The sequence below is a fragment of the Sciurus carolinensis genome, chromosome 2 (genome assembly GCF_902686445.1).
Source record: "Sciurus carolinensis chromosome 2, mSciCar1.2, whole genome shotgun sequence".
In the NCBI taxonomy this organism is placed as follows: Eukaryota; Metazoa; Chordata; class Mammalia; order Rodentia; family Sciuridae; genus Sciurus; species Sciurus carolinensis.
In genome coordinates this window covers 91,310,534-91,329,163 of record NC_062214.1, presented here as the reverse complement: position 1 = coordinate 91,329,163, position 18,630 = coordinate 91,310,534, and the positions used below count along the sequence as shown (strand labels likewise).

General features: G+C 42.9%; 1 long non-coding RNA gene across 1 annotated transcript in view; it reads right to left on the bottom strand.

Moving 5' to 3' along the window:
- LOC124977670 (uncharacterized) overlaps nt 1-18,630 on the bottom strand; it is a 49,535-nt gene that overhangs the window by 11,504 nt on the left and 19,401 nt on the right. The window contains exon 2 of the long non-coding RNA XR_007107226.1: nt 863-999. This is a non-coding gene — a long non-coding RNA (uncharacterized LOC124977670). The remainder of the gene's footprint in view (nt 1-862; nt 1,000-18,630) is intronic.

Sequence of the window (18,630 nt, the reverse complement as noted above, 5' to 3'; positions counted from 1 at the left end):
GCATCAGAGTCAAAGGACTATGGACTGAAATCTCTGGTCATGAGCCAAAATAAACCTTTCCTCCTTTTCAGTTAATTATCTCAGGTATTTTGTTACAATAACAAAAATCTGACTAACATACATCAAGGCTGTCATCAATACATAGGGTGCCCTCATGCAAACTACCAAAACAGGGAGCCCCTCTGAGCACTCCTCCTCCCAGTACTACACCTGTTACTTCTTGGCTGCTTTCAACACCCACTTGTCACCTTGCTTATGTGCCTGAGCATATTGCACAACATGTACTTATAGAACAGTACTGGTTGAATGTTAAAGAAAAGGTTGATCCTTAAGATTGGAGACCTTGTAAACACTTGGGTTCCAAAAATAACATTTCCCACAAGCCTTCTAGTAAAATTGGTGCTGTAGCTCAGGCATCAGCAAGCTACAGCCAGCAGACTAAACCCAGCTTAGCACCTGGCTTCATATATAAAGTTTTATTGGCATGCAGCCATGCTCATTCACTTAGATATTGTTCTGACTGCTTTCACACTGCTGTGGCAATGGTGCATTAGTGCTACAGAAACCACCAAACCTGCAAAGGCTAAGATTTCTAATATCTGGACCCTTAGAAAAGTTTGCCAAACGCTGCTCTAGAGAGAGACATATTATTTTCCCGTGTTTTGGCATACCTGTTGACCCACTGCTGAGTACCTCGAGAAAATAAGAGTTCTAATCCTGTGTGAAAACCCAGACTCTACCCATCCTCCTCCAGTCTGACCCCATTTTTTTTTTATATAAGCGAACAAATTACATCTCGTTAAAACTATTTTTAAAAAGTGACTTGAGCAGATTTCAAAATTACCCAGTAGCGCTCCCTTACCTTTGTGAAGCACTTGACAGCATAAAACATCTTCTTCTCACTCCCCACTGCAAATTTTGTAATATCCTTATGAAGAGATATCATACATCTGTCCCTCTGTATCCATGACTTCCAGGTCTATAGTTTCAACAAACAGACTTGGAAACAAAAGATTGAAGACATTTGAAAAAAATTGTATCTGCAATAAATATGCAGACTCTTTGTCTTGTCATTATTTCCCAGCAAATGCAGCATAACAACTACTTATATATAACATTTACATTATAGTAAGTGTTATCAGTAATCTAGAAATGACTGAAATTACACAAGATGAAGTGCATAGGTTATACAAAGATACAGAGACAGGGAATCGTCATAGGCAAGAGTTGGTGTTATACTGCCACAAATGAATGTCTGGGGCTACTAGAAACCAGGAAAGACAAGAAAGGATCCTCCCCTACAAGCTTCCAAGGACTCTTGACCTAGTACTTTGATTTTTATCTTCTGACCTACAGAATTCAGACAGAATAATTTTATTTATTTATTTATTTATTTAGTACCATGAATTGAACCCAGGGGCCCTTAACCACTAAGACCCATCCCCAAACCTTTTTTATATTTTATTTAGAGACAGGATCTCACTTAGTTGCTTAGGGCCTCACTAAGTCATCAAGGCTGGCTTTGAACTCAGGATTCTTCTGCCTCAGCCTCCCGAGCTGGCGGGATAACAGGCATGTGCCACGGTGCCCAGTCAGAGAAAATAAATTTCTGTTGTTATAAACTAGTTAGTAGTACTTTGTTGTGGCAACCCTAGAAAACTAACACACTTCCTTTTTCCCCTGGCTCCTGCTAGGCCCTGGGACTGGATTCCTCCACAAAGGGTAAGTACATAGTGTTACCTTAGGCTCTGTTTTCTAAGGCTGCTCAGATCTTATATAAGAAGTAGAGCCCCGTCATAAACTTTGAACAATGATAGGAAATGATTATGAATGCATAAACTATTTTTAAAAGGACACACAAGAAACTGGTTAAAAAAAAAAGCGGCTGTTTCTCTGGAAGAGCAGTGGGTGACTGGGGGATAAGGATAAGAGAGAGAATTCTCTGATTTATTTTTTTTTATATCCTTTGCATGTTGAATGACAGAGATTCATTAGCTCCCCTCACCCAATTCAGTACTGGGGAATTGAACCTAGAGCCTCACACATTGAGCTACATCCCTAGCTCTTCTTATTTTTTATTAATTTCAGAGAAGTTCTCACTGAGTTGCCAAGGATGGTCTCTAATTTACAATCTTCCTGCCTCTGCCTCTAGAGTAGCTGAGATTACACATGTGTACCACATCTGGTTTATTAACTTTTTTTAAAGGTGAATTTAAAGTGTTTCGGAGATAGCGTTATATTAGTTAGTTTTGCATCACCATAACAAAATAACAGACACAGACTACCTATGAAATGAAGAGAATATTATTTTTGCTCATATTTCTGTAGAGTCAATCCAAGATCAGGCAGCACTGTTGTGGGACTTTCATAAAGGCAGCACATCATGGCAGAGGTATTTGTCAGAGAAAGACATCCCATCCCAAGCCAGGAACAGATGGAGATAGAGATGTAGAGACTGGGGTCCCACAATCCCCTTCAAGGACACACCCCCAAAGACCTAAGAACCTTCCACTGAGCTCTACCTCTTAAAGGTCCACAGTGCCTCTCCAAAGATCAAGCCTTTACTTAAGGACTTTTGGGGAACATTTACCAAATCACAGCAAAGGCCCACAAGGGCCTAAGACTCCAAGGACAAGAAGAATGCAGAAGGATTTGTGTAGACCTAGCCTGATGACCAGCTAACAGGTGAAGGATGTGGATGTCCCAGAAGCTGCCAGCATATTCTGGACCAAAGGTTAATCAAGATCATTTATATTTCAGGGAATAAAAATAGCAGGAGTCTTCCTCCCTATGGTAATGACAATTAAGCAACCATAGGCTGAGAACTCTTCAGGGACGGGGAAAGAGACTGACTTGAGAAAACTTAAAGCTGAAATGACCAAGAAACACATTCAAATGCCTGAATCTGCCTGGAATTGACAATTTTTTTGTTGTTATTGTTATTTGTATTTAACCAGGAGCTCAAGACAGTGTTTAGACTATGGCGTGGTATGGTGGTGCACACCTGTAATTCAAGCTACTTGGGAGGCTGAGGCAGGAGGATCACAAGCTTGAGGCTGGCCTCAGCAATGTAGCAAGACCCTGCCTCAATACAAAAAATAAAAAGGGTTTGGAATGTCCTTCAGTGATGAAAGCCCTGGGTCCAATATCTAGTACTGAAAAATAAGTTAAATTATGGGAAAAAAATAGATTTGGGGGGGGGATACCCAAGGTTATAGCCTGGGAAATATTGCACTCTCACATGTGAATTAGTGCATTTCAGTGACTTAATATTATACATCTTCTCAGTTCTAGAGCTGGGATTTAAATCTAGATGCATTTAGACTCCAAAGCTGATGTCTCCCCAGGACCCTAAATTCCCTTTTTTTTTTTTTTTTTTTTGGTTCAGGGGATTGAACCCAGGGGCACTCAATCACTGAGCCACATCTCCAGCCCTTTTCTGTATTTTATTTAGAGACAGGGTTTCACTGAGTTGCTTAGGGCCTCACTAAGTTGCTGAGACTGGCTTTTGAACTCGAGATCCTCCCACCTCGCCTCCCGAGTTGCTAGGAGTACAGGCCTGTGCCACTACACATGGCTCAAATTCCCTTTTGACCAAGATTTATTTCAGCATTTCTAGAGAAGTCCACACATCTATCAGCCAGGAGGATAGTTGGTTCTTTAGGACTAGATTATGCTCTTGAGTTGGGTAAGAGAGACAGAAAGGGGAGGAATGGGAGAAACAGAAAATCTCTGCCTCCCTTCTAAGAGAAAGGCCTCTTTTCTGACTGGTTCCCTCTCCCTTTAACATGATCTCCCACTCTACCTTACTCCAGTCAACCTGTGTTTGGGGGACCTGATTCAAAATGGCTTGAGTTAACAGAATGGCCATAGTTCATGCAACAGGTTGTCTTTTGTTGCCAGAATGTCCCAAAGAGACAATGATGATCTGGGTGTGATCCAATGGTAATTTTCCCTGAAGGCAAATGATGAATAAGATCTTAGTCACTCCTCTAATTTATGATGGCTTATATCATTTCCTTATGCTTCAACGTCCTATGCTTGAGTCACTCAGACATGCCTCTAGACTGGACTCTAAAGCAAGTCTCCTCTTAGTCATAGACTATTCTCTCAGCTTGGCTTCAGATCCAAAGGGTTCTGCTCCAGATCAGTTCTGTGGCAAAAATTTGTAGATTGCTTATACAAAAATAAAAGGGATGACTGAGAACAAGGAAACTGGATATCTTTTGACCTAGTTATGGTTATTAATAGGAGAACTTTGTGCTTGCTAAACATTTCCTTTCCCTCATTCTCTAGAATTGGTGAGTTCATCTCTGCCTCCATGTTTTAATCTATTATCATGTCCTGCAGGATAGTCAGCTCATTGTCACTTTCCCCATTCCTGTACCTTCCATTCCAAATGAAATGAACTACATGGTCTGATTATATTTTTGTTCTATCAGTTCTTTAGAAGGGAGTTTTAAAATTTCAAACTATAATTGTGGATTCTTCTATAACTCCTTGTACTTCTATCAGTTCTTGCTTCATGTATTTTGAATCTGTTGTGAGGTGCACAAATAATTAGAATTATTAAGTCATCTTGATGAATTGACCCTTTGTCATTATGAAATTATCCTCTTTACTCTTAGTAATTTTCTTTGCTCTAAAATCTGCTTTATCTGGTATTAATATAACCACTTCAGTTTTATTTTGACCAGTGTTAGCATTGTAGACCTACTCCATCCTTTTACTTTTAACCTGTTTGTGTTTTTATGTTTAAAATGAATTTCTTGCAGACAACACATAAATTGTGCTTTTAAAGATTCAACATGGCAATATCTGCTTTAATTTGGATATTTAGTCCATTTATATTTATTGCAATTATTGATATGGTTGACTTTAAATCTATTATTTTGCTATGTGCTTTCTATTTTTCCTATCTTGAGTGGTGTGTGTGTGTGTGTGTGTGTGTGTGCGCGCGCGCACGCATGCACCCACACACACATCTATGTGGTACTGAGTATTGAACCCAAAGCTTTACACATGCAAGGCAGGTGCTCAACCACTGTGCTAAATCCCCAGTCCTTTTTATTTTTATTTTGAGACAGTATCACGCTAAGTTGTCCAGGATGGCTTTGAACTTGGAATCTTCCTGCTTCAGCATCCCAAGTAGCTGGGATTGTAAGTGTGTACCACCCCACCTGTACTTCTTATCTCTTGATAATCATTTTTCTTTGTTGTTATTTCCCTATTCTTTTAACTAGATGGGTATTTCATTATTCCATTTTTGCCTCCTTTGTTGACTTATTAGCTATAACTCTTTATTGTGCTTTTTTAGTGGTCACATTAAGGTTTATAATATACATCTTTAACTTGTTATTGTTTAATTAGAAGTGACATACCAGTTCATACATGATAGAAGAATCTTACAACATTATGAATCTATTTCTCCCCTCCTGCCTATTGTATTAGTGTTGTACATTTACTTCCATTGGCATTGTTAATAGTTTTGCTTTAAACAGTCAAATTATCTTTTAAAGATATTGAAGAAGAAAAAAAAATTATCTATATAATCATCTGTCATTTCTGACATTTTTTACCCTTTATGTAGATCCATGTTTCCATTTGGTGTCATTTTTCCTTCTGCTTATTAAGACTTCAAACATTCACAGGAATGTTCCTTGTAAATTAAGTCTGTTGGTAAAGACTTCTTTTAGCTTTTGTATATCTGAAAAGGTTTCAGTTTCATTCATTCACGTGCATACCCTGTGACCCAAGAACTGTGCTCTAAATATTTACCTTAGAACTCCCACATGGATACAAAGAGACTTATAAAAGAAGGTCCATTAAAACATAGTTTTCAGCAGCAAAAAAACTGGAAATAATCTGGATGTCCATTGATAGGAGAATGGATAAGTAAATTGAGAAATATTTTTTTTGTCTTAGTTTGAGTTCCCCCAAAAGCATACTCTGAGACAAAGATACAAGTCCAAGGAGTTTATGTAAGAGATCTCAAATGAATTACAGGGAAGTATGGCAGATGAAGAAACCAATAAAAGGTGTGTGCTTGTGGTCAACATGGGTATATGACCCAGATCTTCCTTCACAGAAGGCCCTGCTGCCAGCTGCAGGGGTGGAGTCAACAGACGGTTTCCAGCTGTCAGCTCCTTTAAGGTCTGTCTCAGCTACAGAGAGTAACCTTGCTCAAGGTCAAGCCCTCTATGCCGGCCCACAGCCAAAGACTAAGCAAGGGAGGGGCATTAAGACCCAGACATTCGGGTCCATCAGGAGACTCTGATGTGCACTGCTTACTCCCCAGCTCCCTCTAGGTGGCTGAGGCTTTCTCAGGCCTGCATTGCACTTTTACTTTCCCTTCTTCCCATTCCTCCTTTCCCCCACTTCCTTTTGCAGATGTGGATGCCTAATAAACATCTTGTACCCCCCAAACTCCAGTTCAGTATCTATTTCTAGAGAACCTGGCCTGACATGATCATCAAACAAATGACCAAGGTGGGCAACTAACTGGAGCTAATCCCACTGCACTGGGCAACTCTAGGGGGTGGTACAGAGCAATGCCTCAGAATTATCTTCCCCAGGGAGCAAGGGAGCTGGGGTATTTAGCCACCAACTCCCATCAGTCAGTGGACTGTTAAATCCCAACCTTTTGGGCCTATCCCAGGTGACAAAAGAGCATCTCCAGCTGTCAAAGAACATCCTCAGACAAATGATCTGTGGGTACAGGCAGTGCAGAACCAGGTCTGTGTGAGGGAGAAGATGAGTACTAAGAAGATATATGTGGTGAGACACCAAGAGGGAGCACTATGTTCACAGAACGGAATGGTAAACAGCAGTGAAAATGGATAAACTATTGGCATTAATATGAATCAATCTCACCCAAATGATGTTGAGTAAAACAAGCTGTAAAAATACATAAATATATGATGAGCACAGTATAAATTATAGAAAAAGTTAAGTCTTGTTTAAGCAAATCAAGAATAAATCTCAGAGAGGGAGAGAGGCAGAGGAGGGAAAGAAAGTAGAAAAACATGATGAACAGCAAATTCAGGAGAGTTATAACCACCAACAAAGAGGGCAGAGTGGGAAGGGGTTGGGGTACATAGTAGGCCTAAACTGTATTGTAAGTGTTTTATTTTTTTATGCTGGGTAGAAGGTACACAAATGACTATTTTTTTATATTCTGAAGTTTTTTGTGTGCCTGAAACTTTTCAAAATAAAACTTGTAATGAAGACGAAAACTCTTATTAAAAGAATCCACGTGATCTGAAAGAAATGGGTACAGACCATTAGGAAGAGAATTACTTGTTTTTCTTTGTTTTAAACTAAAACTAGCATGAAAAGGGTATAAAAAAAATGTAATCAGAGAGAAACAATAAGAGCTACAACCAGAATTGAAATACTTTCAGATTTACATCTTCCTTATTCTCTGAGTTTTTGTTATTGTTGTTGTTTTTAATTTCAGTCACTGCTTTTTTAAAAAACTAAAAACATCTGTAATTCCATCAGCCTAACACTATTATTTCCATTTTCACTCATTTCTTTCTGGACCTAGCCCACATGCTGACATTCTTTGCTTAGTTCCAATTATATTGCACATGTATTTTATACTCTACTTTTGATGCTCATTCATGTATAATGTCCCTCAATGTTTCTCCATTTGTCTAGAGTCTAAATGATCATCATTTTCATGGCTACATAATGCTCCATCATGCCAATACATAGTACTTCAGCAGTCATTTCTTTATTTTGGACAGTTATGTTGCTTTTAAACTTTAGATATTGAAATCACTTTGCGATAAATATACTTGTGGAGGTTTTTGTTTATGTTAAATATAGCCTTAGCAGAAATCCCAGAGGTACAATTACTAAGTCAGAGGGTGTGACTATCCTCGTGGCCTCTGCCATGTAACACACAGAATTCTCCCTTTGACCATGGCTGTTTACTTAAAGCCCCAGGGCCTCCCAAATGCCCAGGAATCTACATTTTTAAATAATCTATTTTGGGCTTGTATTTGTTTTACTGAGTTGTTAGGACAGTAAAGACAACTGGGAGCAGATGGGAAATTTTCAGTTTGCTCAAAGATGTATCTATTTTCTAAGAGGCATGTAGAAATTTAGAGCAAGGCACAACAGATTTCTAATCCTGACTTTGCTATTGGTGAGTTATGTGACCTTTGGAAAGTGACTATCCCTCTCTAAGATGTCTTTTCCTCACTGCCAACGTATCTTCCTCTAGGGCCTGTGCCAAGGATGAAACAAGACAATGCCGGCCATGTGGCTGATGCAAGCAGAGTGCTCAGCAGACAGGAAGTGCTCCTCGGGTCAGCAGAAACCCTTGCACAGACTGCCCACAGACAGTGGAGCTCAGCCTGCTGAGGGGAGGGTAAGAAAGCTAAATGACCATAGCTTCCTGGGGTCAGAGTAGACTCTGGGAGCAAGGGCTTGGGGTATTGCCTTCCAGGTCTCAATGGTGTTAATGCTGATGAGAATATGTGAAGAAAGGCAAAGGAGTGAAAGAATGGAAATAATCTTTTGTGGAGCTACCAATCTGTGTTATCTCCTTTAGCTCTCAAATGAGAGGAAACCAGTGTTTATTGAGCACCTATTATGTCCCAGGTACTTCACATGCACTTTCTCCTCAGAGAAAATGTTAGGGGTTAGGGTTAGGGCTGACTATTCCCAGAAGAGGTGAGCGGAAGCACAATCTATAGAAAAGGGATCTTGAAATTATCTCGGTAACCCAGGTTTGAATCCCAGACCTGCCTCATGCTGGCTGGGGACCTGCACTCAGAGTTCTCATTTATAAAAGGGGAAACGATTATTGTGCTGGGAAGAGATAATTTTTATAAAGCACCTGGCACAAAGTAGGCACCTGGTGTAAGTTACCTGGGTCACACAGCTAGAAAGTGGCAGCATGAGATGGGGAACGGGTCTCTTGCCTCCAAAGCCCATGTTCTTTCCACCACATCGCATTTTATCTTCATACAAATACCCACGGTCTGTATGACACAAAATATTTGAGAAATACTTCTGTGGTGATTCAAGTAAAGGATTGTTGGGGCTTTTGTGTTATATTCTGAGTGTTCTATAATCATGAAATTCAGCTCTCCAGTCACTTCCAGTCACCCTCATTCAGGGTTTTATACAGATGGAAGCTCCAAAATTTGAAAGATTTGCTGTGGAGCAGAGCAGTAAGCCAGGAACAGAAACCATGACACCCAGAACGTTGCACTTCTTGACTGACAACCTCCTCTGGAATTGTTGGGCATTCACACAAGATGACACAAGTTCAGGGGAAAGTGGAACCTCACTTTAGAACCTCAGGGATGTTCCTTTCAAACCCTGGTGAAACTGCTTGGTTAAGAGATAAGGAAACTGAGGCCCAGTCAGTCATGCTGGTCACGACTGCTCCTGCCATCCATGTCTGAGACAAAATTACTAACCACCCTTGTGTTTCTGGTAAACAGTGTTTGAGGTTTCACATCAATATGAGCGATCATATATGAGAACATTGCTGGCTGAGCAGGTAAATTACCACCTTGTACAGTAACCTCTGCCTGGAGTGCGTTGTGGCTGAAGCAGTTCATTTCCATACTGAAGCGAATGTGAGGTGACCATGGGCACCACAGGCACAGAGATCTGAACTGGGAGAAAGTTGTCCCTCTTGGCAACACAGAAGGAAACACTGTGGAAGGACTTCTTTCTGGGTCAGTGGTAATACTATGCTGCTTCTCAAACAGTTCCCCCTCGCAATGGTCCGTATATGAGAGGCTCACCCACCACGCTAAGTGATCTTCGGCCTGGCGAAGCAGAGTAGGAACACTAGTAACCAAAGACCAGGTTTAAAGAACTGGTTCAGCCCATAGCAGGTAATGTGCTTCATTGTTCTGAGCCTCAGTTATCTAGAAAATGGGCACACCCAGTCCTCTGGCTTAAATATGGCCTGGAGACTAATGCCACCCAAAAGCAAGTCTCCAATCCCAGTCCTTCTTCTAAGCTCTAGATTCCTATTATACAACTGTTCCTGGACTCCTGTTCTTGAGACCTGCCTCAGTGCTCAATGCTGCCACTTTCTGTGTGATGACCTGGGACATTATTAATTGTGGCTACCACTGGTGTGTACTATGTGCCAAGCCCTTTACAGAAATGACTTCTTCCCAGCACAGTAACCATTCTCCATTTTACAATAATCAACATGCCCCAAATGAAATATTACATCTCCTGCCCCCTAAACCTGGCCTCCCTTCATTTGCCTCTTCTCTGTGACACCATCCCTTTCCATTCACTGGCTCAGGCAGAGATTCAGCAGCCCTGACTTCTCTTTTCCCCTGTTCCACACTTAGTCTGACTGCAAAACACAACTAGAACCAAACCTTTTCCACCACTTTTTTTTTCATTTTTTTAAAAACGGTGTGTTATATTTATACATAAAAGTGGAATTCATTGTGATGCATTCGCACATGCACAAAATATGATTTGGTCAATTTCATTCCCCTCTTCTTCCCCTTTTCCATCTCCCCCTTGATCCCCTTCCTCAACTCCACTGTTCTCCTATTTTCATGAGCTCTGCCCCTCCGCCTTTTTAAAATTCTTTATTTCTCTCTAGCTTCCACCTATGAGAAAGAACATTCAACACTTGACTTTCTGAGTCTGGCTTATTTCACTTAGTATTATACTTTCAAGTTCTATCCATTTGCCAGAAAATGACATATTTCCATTCCTCATTATGTGTAAGTAAAACTCCATTCTGTATGTATACATTTTCTTTACCCAATCCTCTATTGGAAGACACCTAGACTGTTTCCATAACTTGATCATTGTGAATTGAGCTGCTATAAACATTAGTATGCATGTATCCCTGTGTTATACTGATTTTAGTTCTTTAGGATTCATACCAAGGAGTGGGTCATATGGTGGGTCTGTTCCTAGTCTTTTGAGGAATTTCCATACTGCTTTCCAAAGTTCACCACATATATTATTTCTGTGTAATTCCCAGCAATATTTGCCAGGAACTTATGGGGCCCTTTATCAGAATAATGTCTTTAAATGCATAAAATAAAACACAGAGGATTATCAAGGAAACCAATCATATTGAAATATAATGCCCAAAATATTTTAAAGAACAAATTTGTGATATATTAATGTATGTACTTCATGAATATCACATTAAATAAAATATCTACTAGCAAATCTAATAACTACTATAACTCCAAAGTAGTGATGGATATAAACATTCCTAGATACCTGCAGGGACTATATGTAATGTGATATAAAAAAAAAATCTTGATTTCTAGTTGTGCCAAACCCACAGGCACTGCTCATATTACTGTGTTTGGTTGCCTACATTTGTCATCGAAGGAATCTCTACCCCCAGCCCCAGTACTAGAGATTGAACCCAGGGCCTCCTGCATGCTAGGCAGGTGCTGCGTCACTTAGCTACACCTCTACAATCAAGTTAGAGGTTAATGAAAACACACACACACACACACACACACACCACTTAGTGCATGTTAAAAGTACAAGAACTCCCTGAAAGCTGCCTGAGAACACTTGAGTCCACAGCTGGACTCACTGGCCTGGATTTCTGCTGCAACCTCCTGATGCAACTCCAGACTTCCAACCTGACCTCCTCAGGCTATTTTCTACACAGCAATCCCAATGACTACATATGTCATATCACTGCCCTGCTTCCAAGAATCCAGCAATGTCCCACCTCCGTCAATGAAATCCGAAGTCCTCACCACCGCCAATAAGGCTCTCTGTGGTCTGGGCCATTGCTACCTCACATCCTTGGTTCTGCCATGTCCTCATTCATTTCACTCCAGTCTGCCCATATGTCCTTTGCCCAGTATCCACACAGCTCCTTCTCTTTCTTGGGGCCTCTGTTCCAATGTTACCTCCTCAAAGAGGCCTTTCACTGACCACCTCCCCATCCTCCACCCATCTAACAGCCCCTCCCCTCCATCACTGTCTGTCCCCAGTCCTACCTCTGTGTCCTACCCAAATGGAAGATAAATACATCTGTCTTTGCTGTCTGCATGGCCCATAGAACATAAGGCCTTCCCCACCATTCAGAGGACAACACAGAGGGGCCTGCCACACAGGGGCTCAGTGCACATCTGTAGAATGAGTGAACGGAAAACCATGAGGCCCAGTCTCATAAGCTGCGAGAGCTCTGGCAAGGGACAGGCAGCCAGGGCAGCTGTTGGAGGAGCTGGCACAGGGGCAGAATCCTGCTCATGTTTGTCCTCTGCAGCTGTGCCTCACTCCAGAACTTGGCTTCCCTCTTCACTCAGGCTGCCAGCAGACTTCCCATCCCAAGACCAAGCAGAAGGAATCCTGCAGTACCCAGCCCACCCCTCAGAAGGCCCTGTCTGAACCCTGCTAATACCCACAGAACCCAGGGGCCCACATTCTCTCCCTCCTCCCTGGATGAGTCTCCTTCCAAGAGAGGAGCTTGGAAAAGCATGTTTCGGGAGGCAAGTTAAGGAGGATGGGCTCTTTAACATTATGGTCCAGAGCCCAGTCCACCCTTGTACTGACTCTGGGATGGGCTCTGCCAGCCTCATGTATGGTCTTGCCCTGGCTTGGGCTCTGCTCACTCCTGGTCTGTCAAACCAGCTCCCAGTTTCAGTGGAACTCCAACCACCATCCCCCACTTCCAGCCAGCATGCTGCCATGTCCAAAGCAGTCATATAGCCACCTGAAGAACACCTGGCTGGCCTCAGAAGAAAACTAGCCCTCTGCTCCCATGTCCAAGTCTTGAAACAAACCTAGGTCATGGCCTAGCTTAAGTTCCAGCCTGATTCACCAGGTTTGGTTCCCAAGTGTTTGTATACCCTTCCCAGAGCTCTTGGGAACTAGGGTGGAGGGGTGGTAGGTGAGGCTGGCCCTGGGTCTGATGGCAGGATAACATGAGGGACAGTGAGAGCTTCCCATGAGGTTGAGCTGAGAGGCAGACACCAGGCCAGAGCAGCAGACCTGCCCCAGCAAAGGCCACTTAACATGTGCAAGGCAAGAGAACAAATGCAGTCCACAGACTGTAAACCTCTATGTATAAGTCATGAGTCAACCTAGCATAACATGAGGTGAAATACATTCTATCTTCCTACCTTGACAAACACAGCTTCATAACAAGATGCAATGGCAGGTTCAGACCAAGTTTCATGTTCCTCAAAGTCCCAAGTCCGAATATGGCAGCAAGGAAGAGCCCCAATCTGTGGTTCCTCCCACCTTTCCTTGTCTTCACTCCCAGCTCCATCTCACACCATGAGGAAGCTTGGGTGAGTGCATCTCCACACCCCAGTCCCCACCAACTTTACATGTACATCCCCACACCAACAGTGGCCCTGGGACAAGGGCAAGTACAGCAGGAGCACAGTTTGCCCTTGACTAGACAGATGCAAGAGAGGCACATGGGCCCTGAAAGTGGATTTGAGGACCCTTAGGCAGGGAACTTGGAGTTTTTGTATTCCCAAGAATGGTCTAGTATAGGCACACAGTCACTTAGCCCATGAACTCCTCACCCAGGGACTAGGGTAGGGCTGTAGGAGGGCCAGAGCAGGCCTGGAAAACCAAAGTCCCCCAGCAAGTGTTTCTGGTGCCCTGGTCTAAAGGTAGTGCCACCCCAATTCATCTGACAGCAGGCCAGTTTGGGAGGGTGCAGAGGAGTGGAGCAAGGGAGCTGGTCCAAATTACTGGGAAAGGAAAGTAAAACCCTTTTAGAGGGTACAAAGACACCTGTTAAAGCCTCAGTTGCAGGTCCAGCTCATTTGGGGATATTTCTAAAAATCTCTCCTCAAAAGAAGATTTAGCTCTCTCTGAGGATCTGAAAGAGAATCTTGTACAAGTAGCTTCACAACCTCCATTGTAAAAACTCTTAACACATTAGTTTAAAAAAATAGACTTTATTGTTTGATAGTTTTACCACTTATAAATTATTTTCTCTATCCAGTTTTAAAACAAGAACAGGGTATTTATATGAAAATGAAGCTTGAGCTGTTTTAACCTTGTTTTTTAGGTATGACCAGGTTAAAGAAGAACCACCAGGGGAAATAAAAAGACGATGTGATTTAAAAATGAATGCAAAGAGATAGAAGAAACAAAGATGTATGCACAGACAGATCAGAAGCATTCAAACACCTACCTACACAGATGAATATTCTCACACTGGTGGTTTTGAGACACTGTTGCTAAAGATTTTGAGACCATACTGCATTTTTACAAGCATGGACACCAACAGCAGTATCATCTCTAAGTACCTGCCCTGTGAATTGTGTGAACTTGCTCTCTGATCAACTCTCAACCTTTTCTAGAACTACCTGGACACGATCCAGCCCCAGATCATGGAGGTAGTTCATCCTATTTGATGGTCACATAAAAACATTAAGCAAAAAAAAACAAAACAAAACATTAAGCAAGTGGTTGGAATCAGTCTTCTGAATCTCCAGGATTCTCTATTGGTCCCTATATCAATCTGTTAGCCATTAAAAACTAATTTTTAGATAGGACTGAAACCTTTTAAAGTGTGATGTCCACATTGTCTCAGTTGGTCCTTCTTAGATACAGATCAAGAAATGGAGGAAGAGAACAGTGAAGCTGCTTGTCTGCAGTCTGAGAGCAAGTTAGTTACTGGCAGAGCCAGGACAAGAAGCAGGAAGAACCCCGGTATCCTGCCTCCAGTTACCATATGCTTTCTGCCAGGCCTCCCGCTTCCCCCCCAACCCTCCCCTACCCATTGTCACTGGAAAACCCATAGCTGTTTCTATGCTCCCAAGACCTCAGGACTCAGACAGTTAAGGCACACAGAGACCAACAGGGAGGCTGCTCTCTGGCCTTTCCTGATGAAGGGGCATGGGCATAAGCAATTGTATGGAGCAGGGAAGGGACCCAATAAGCAGCTCTCGAAGGACCTGTTTCTGGGAAGCAGAGAAAAAATGGGGCAACAGCACCTTGAAATTAAATGCATGGTATTCAGGTGGGCTGAATATGGAAACAAAATAATAGCCATGTGTTGAGAAATCACCATCCTCACTATGTCTGAGGACACTGGCTGGCCCAAGTTAAAAGGGAGGAAAGAGGAAAACCAAGAAGGCCAAGTTGCTGCTTTTAGCCAGTTTGTCCTGAGCAGAAGCACCAAGTCCACTGTTCTTGGCTGTGGCTATAACTACTGGAGGAGCCACAAGCAGCTCTCATGAGGATGGTCTGGAGAATCAGAGCATAATTAACACTTTCTGGATTAAAGAATGACTGCATGGATGGGCAGTTGGGTGACTGGAAGGAATGGAATGAATAGAACGAAGGAATTGGTACTCTGCCATCAATGCTTCCACAGACAGGCAGGCTGCATTTGCTCCTGTATTCCTGGAACTGATTTTCAGTTTGGAACACTGGATTCTGCCTTAAACCACATTTATTATTATTATTATTTTTAAATGAGCAGCCAAACTCTAGGCTGGAAGAGGACTCCTGACTCCCTATCTCTTTTCTTTTCTTCCCACCCTCCTCCCCACCACCAGCCCAGAAAGAGCACTGATTGATTCCCTTGGAGACTTCTGAGGTCATCTGTGTTGACAGGTGACAACACCTGACCCTACTGCACTGCAAACATGGCAGGTAGACCCAGCCTCCGAGTCCACATCTAAACTTCTGCTTGATTTTACTCAGTCCCTGACAAGAATTTATGCCAATATTAACCTGTGACTTGACTTGACTTGATGAGCCTTTGCTGTTTAATTTTAAGAGTACTTTTGTCCATGAAGCACAGAAAACAGAAAGGGGACTGGTCTTGGAGTCAGAAAACCAGGGCTTCTGTTCTCAGGTGAAACATTGAATCCCTTTGAATCTGAGTTTCCCAATTTGTAAAATGATATGATTTTTCTGCCTCTGACGGGGTGTTGTAAGAATCAAGTGCAAATTAGATGATGCCTCTGAGCATGGTTTACAAAGATAAAGCACTAGTGGTATTACCTACTGAGTGCCTGCTTCCAGTGCCAAGCACTGTTTTAAAAGTTTCATATAAATGAACTTTGTTGCTGCCCGCGGCAACGATCCTGTGGATATGTTACCACCTGCAGCAACAATTGCGCGGGTATTTATGGACTGGGAATAAACTACTTCTATTTCTGCCTTGTTTGCATTTTTAGAGGAAGAGAGGCTTCTTTGAGAGGAAGAGAGACTTTGCTTTTAGAGGAAGTTTTTAGAGAAAGAGAGGCTTGCTACGCTTATCCGAGATCTATTTCTTCTTAGAATTCTGCTGCTTCTTCTTAGAGGTCCTGTGAACTAGGTGCTATCTATCTGAGGTGCTTCTTAGTGGTGCGTCCTGAGAACTGCGATCTGTGATCTACGACCTAGAGGTGTGTTCTCCGTTCTCCGCTCTACAATCTGCCTTCTGCTGCTGCCTGCTGCTTACTGCTTGCTGCTGCTTCTGCTTCTCTGCTTGCTGCTGCTTTTTTCTGCTAGCTGCTTCTTTTTGCCTTCTGCCTACTGCCCGCTTATATTCCCTCCAGGAGGCGGAGGGCTGGGCCACGCCAGTTGAGATCAGGCGAGGAGCCAGCTGCCCTACCACGGCAAAGGTTAAAACGAGCAGGCCTGAGCAGAAGCACTCGGGAACAGCTGTGCACACGTTGTGTGCATGGACTTAATTGAATACGGCCAATGATAAATCACCTGTGTGTGCTTATATTAATCAACCTCCTCACTGCCGATGTGATCAAAACAATCTCCGGCTGGCCTCCAGGCACCATCCCAGCGCAGCCCACATGGCACAGCCCCCAACAAACTTCACATTTAATCATCATAAAAACACTAAAAGGTGGGTACTAATTACCCTTGTTTCTAGGTAAGAAAACTAAGATGTCCATCCGAGACCATGGGTAGAATTTACCTAAGGCCCTAGAACCCAACCATCTCCCTCCCTCCAGGCTACTTCTCCTTTTCTGTGCATCCTGCTTACATGCTGAGTGCAGGAAGTCTGGACACTGGGACAAAGCAAGGAACACATGTTTTTCTCCAGTTGCTGGGGGTTCTACACAAATAAAAAGCAATCATTTAGAGAGATAGGTATGGCAAAACAAAGAGGTCATTTTAAAGCATGTGGCACTATCTGGGATAGAAGATATGGATGGGCAGTACTCAACAGTGAAGAGGGTAGAGGGCCTGCAGTGATCAGAGGGCAGCACAGAACACCAGAGGCCAAGCCAACTCACCCTGCTTTCTAGTCTTCCCTCAGGCTAGCCTGGTGATGAAGAGTCTGAATTGAGCATGTTTACTCTATCCATAGCCCTTCCACATGGCTCCTCTGCCCAAGAAGGTACATCCCTGGTATAGGTGGCATGTGCAGTTCTTCCAGGTAGAACCTGGTCTCTAGGTTCACCTTGATATGGCCACAAGTTCCATACCTCTGCTTTGGAAGGCTAGGAAAAACGCTTCTCTTTGAATGGGTACCCCTACTCTTGAGGTTTAAAAATAGGAGTGGACAAAATCAGCAAGTTGGACTCCCAAAACAAAAGTACTTTTTCATCCTGGCTAAAAGAAACAAAAAAAACAAAAAACAAAAAGAAAAAACGAAGGAGGATGATTTCCGAAAGTGCTTTCAGTTGCCCAGAAGTGATGTCCACTTCACACTATCTAAAGACAGCATTAAGAATAACCCCAGACAGGAGCCCAAAGCACTTTGAACAACTTGGGAACTCAACTGAGTCACAGTTTTAACTTTTTTTAGGTCAAGACTTTTCATCTAAATAAGGCACAAGAGAAGCTGGTGTTTTAAGCCCTTGTAACAAGATGAAAATAGCTCCCAGCCTCCCTCTCCACTTTTCCACCTCCAACACCTGACTTACAGAAGTCACCAGGCCTGTAACCAAGGACCCATAATTCAAATTGTGGTTAAGGGAATACCAGTCAACGAGGCTCCTGTGTTAGCTTTGGACCAGTAAGTGAGGACAGGCCCCAACCACTGGGCTCTGGCTAGGCCTCACAGACCCACAATGTCTGAGATGTGAAAGACGGCATATGTAGCACTCTTGATCACCAGCCCTGCATAGGCACCAGCTGACCAAACTGTACTGGTGGTACGGCCCTGGAGAAGCCCTGTATCTGACTGATGGGCAAAAGTGCTGCTTCTGAGCATGTTCCCAATACAGAATCACAATCACTCACCGCTGAGGTCAGATTGGAAAGAGCAATCTCCCCAAGCAGAAGGACAGATTGGAGAGGATACTGACTCCCCTAGTCAAGTTCTACTAAACTGTGCACTTCCGGGCAGCACCACACAAGTCTGACATCTAATGCAGTGCCTGTGGCTCCCAGGAGGCCTTCCAGGAAGAGTGGCTCCTCTGTGCTCATTGGAATCAGTTGTGCTGTCTTAGAAACAGCAGACGGGTCAGCACCAGTAGTTGAGGAACTTCAGTGCACACTTTCTTTACATGTAAAATGGGAATAAGGCCCCTGCCCTTCTCCCAAGATTACTGCAGTGAATGCAGGAAATACTTTGAAAGCATCTATTAACTTAAGGAATCCTACTATGGCTAATGGGGGGGTTGGGGGGGTCCCTTCCTCTCGGCACTATTGTGACCAAGTTGGAAGCAGTTAGAACCTGAAAGTACATAGATGTGAAGTGTTTCTTTTGATCAT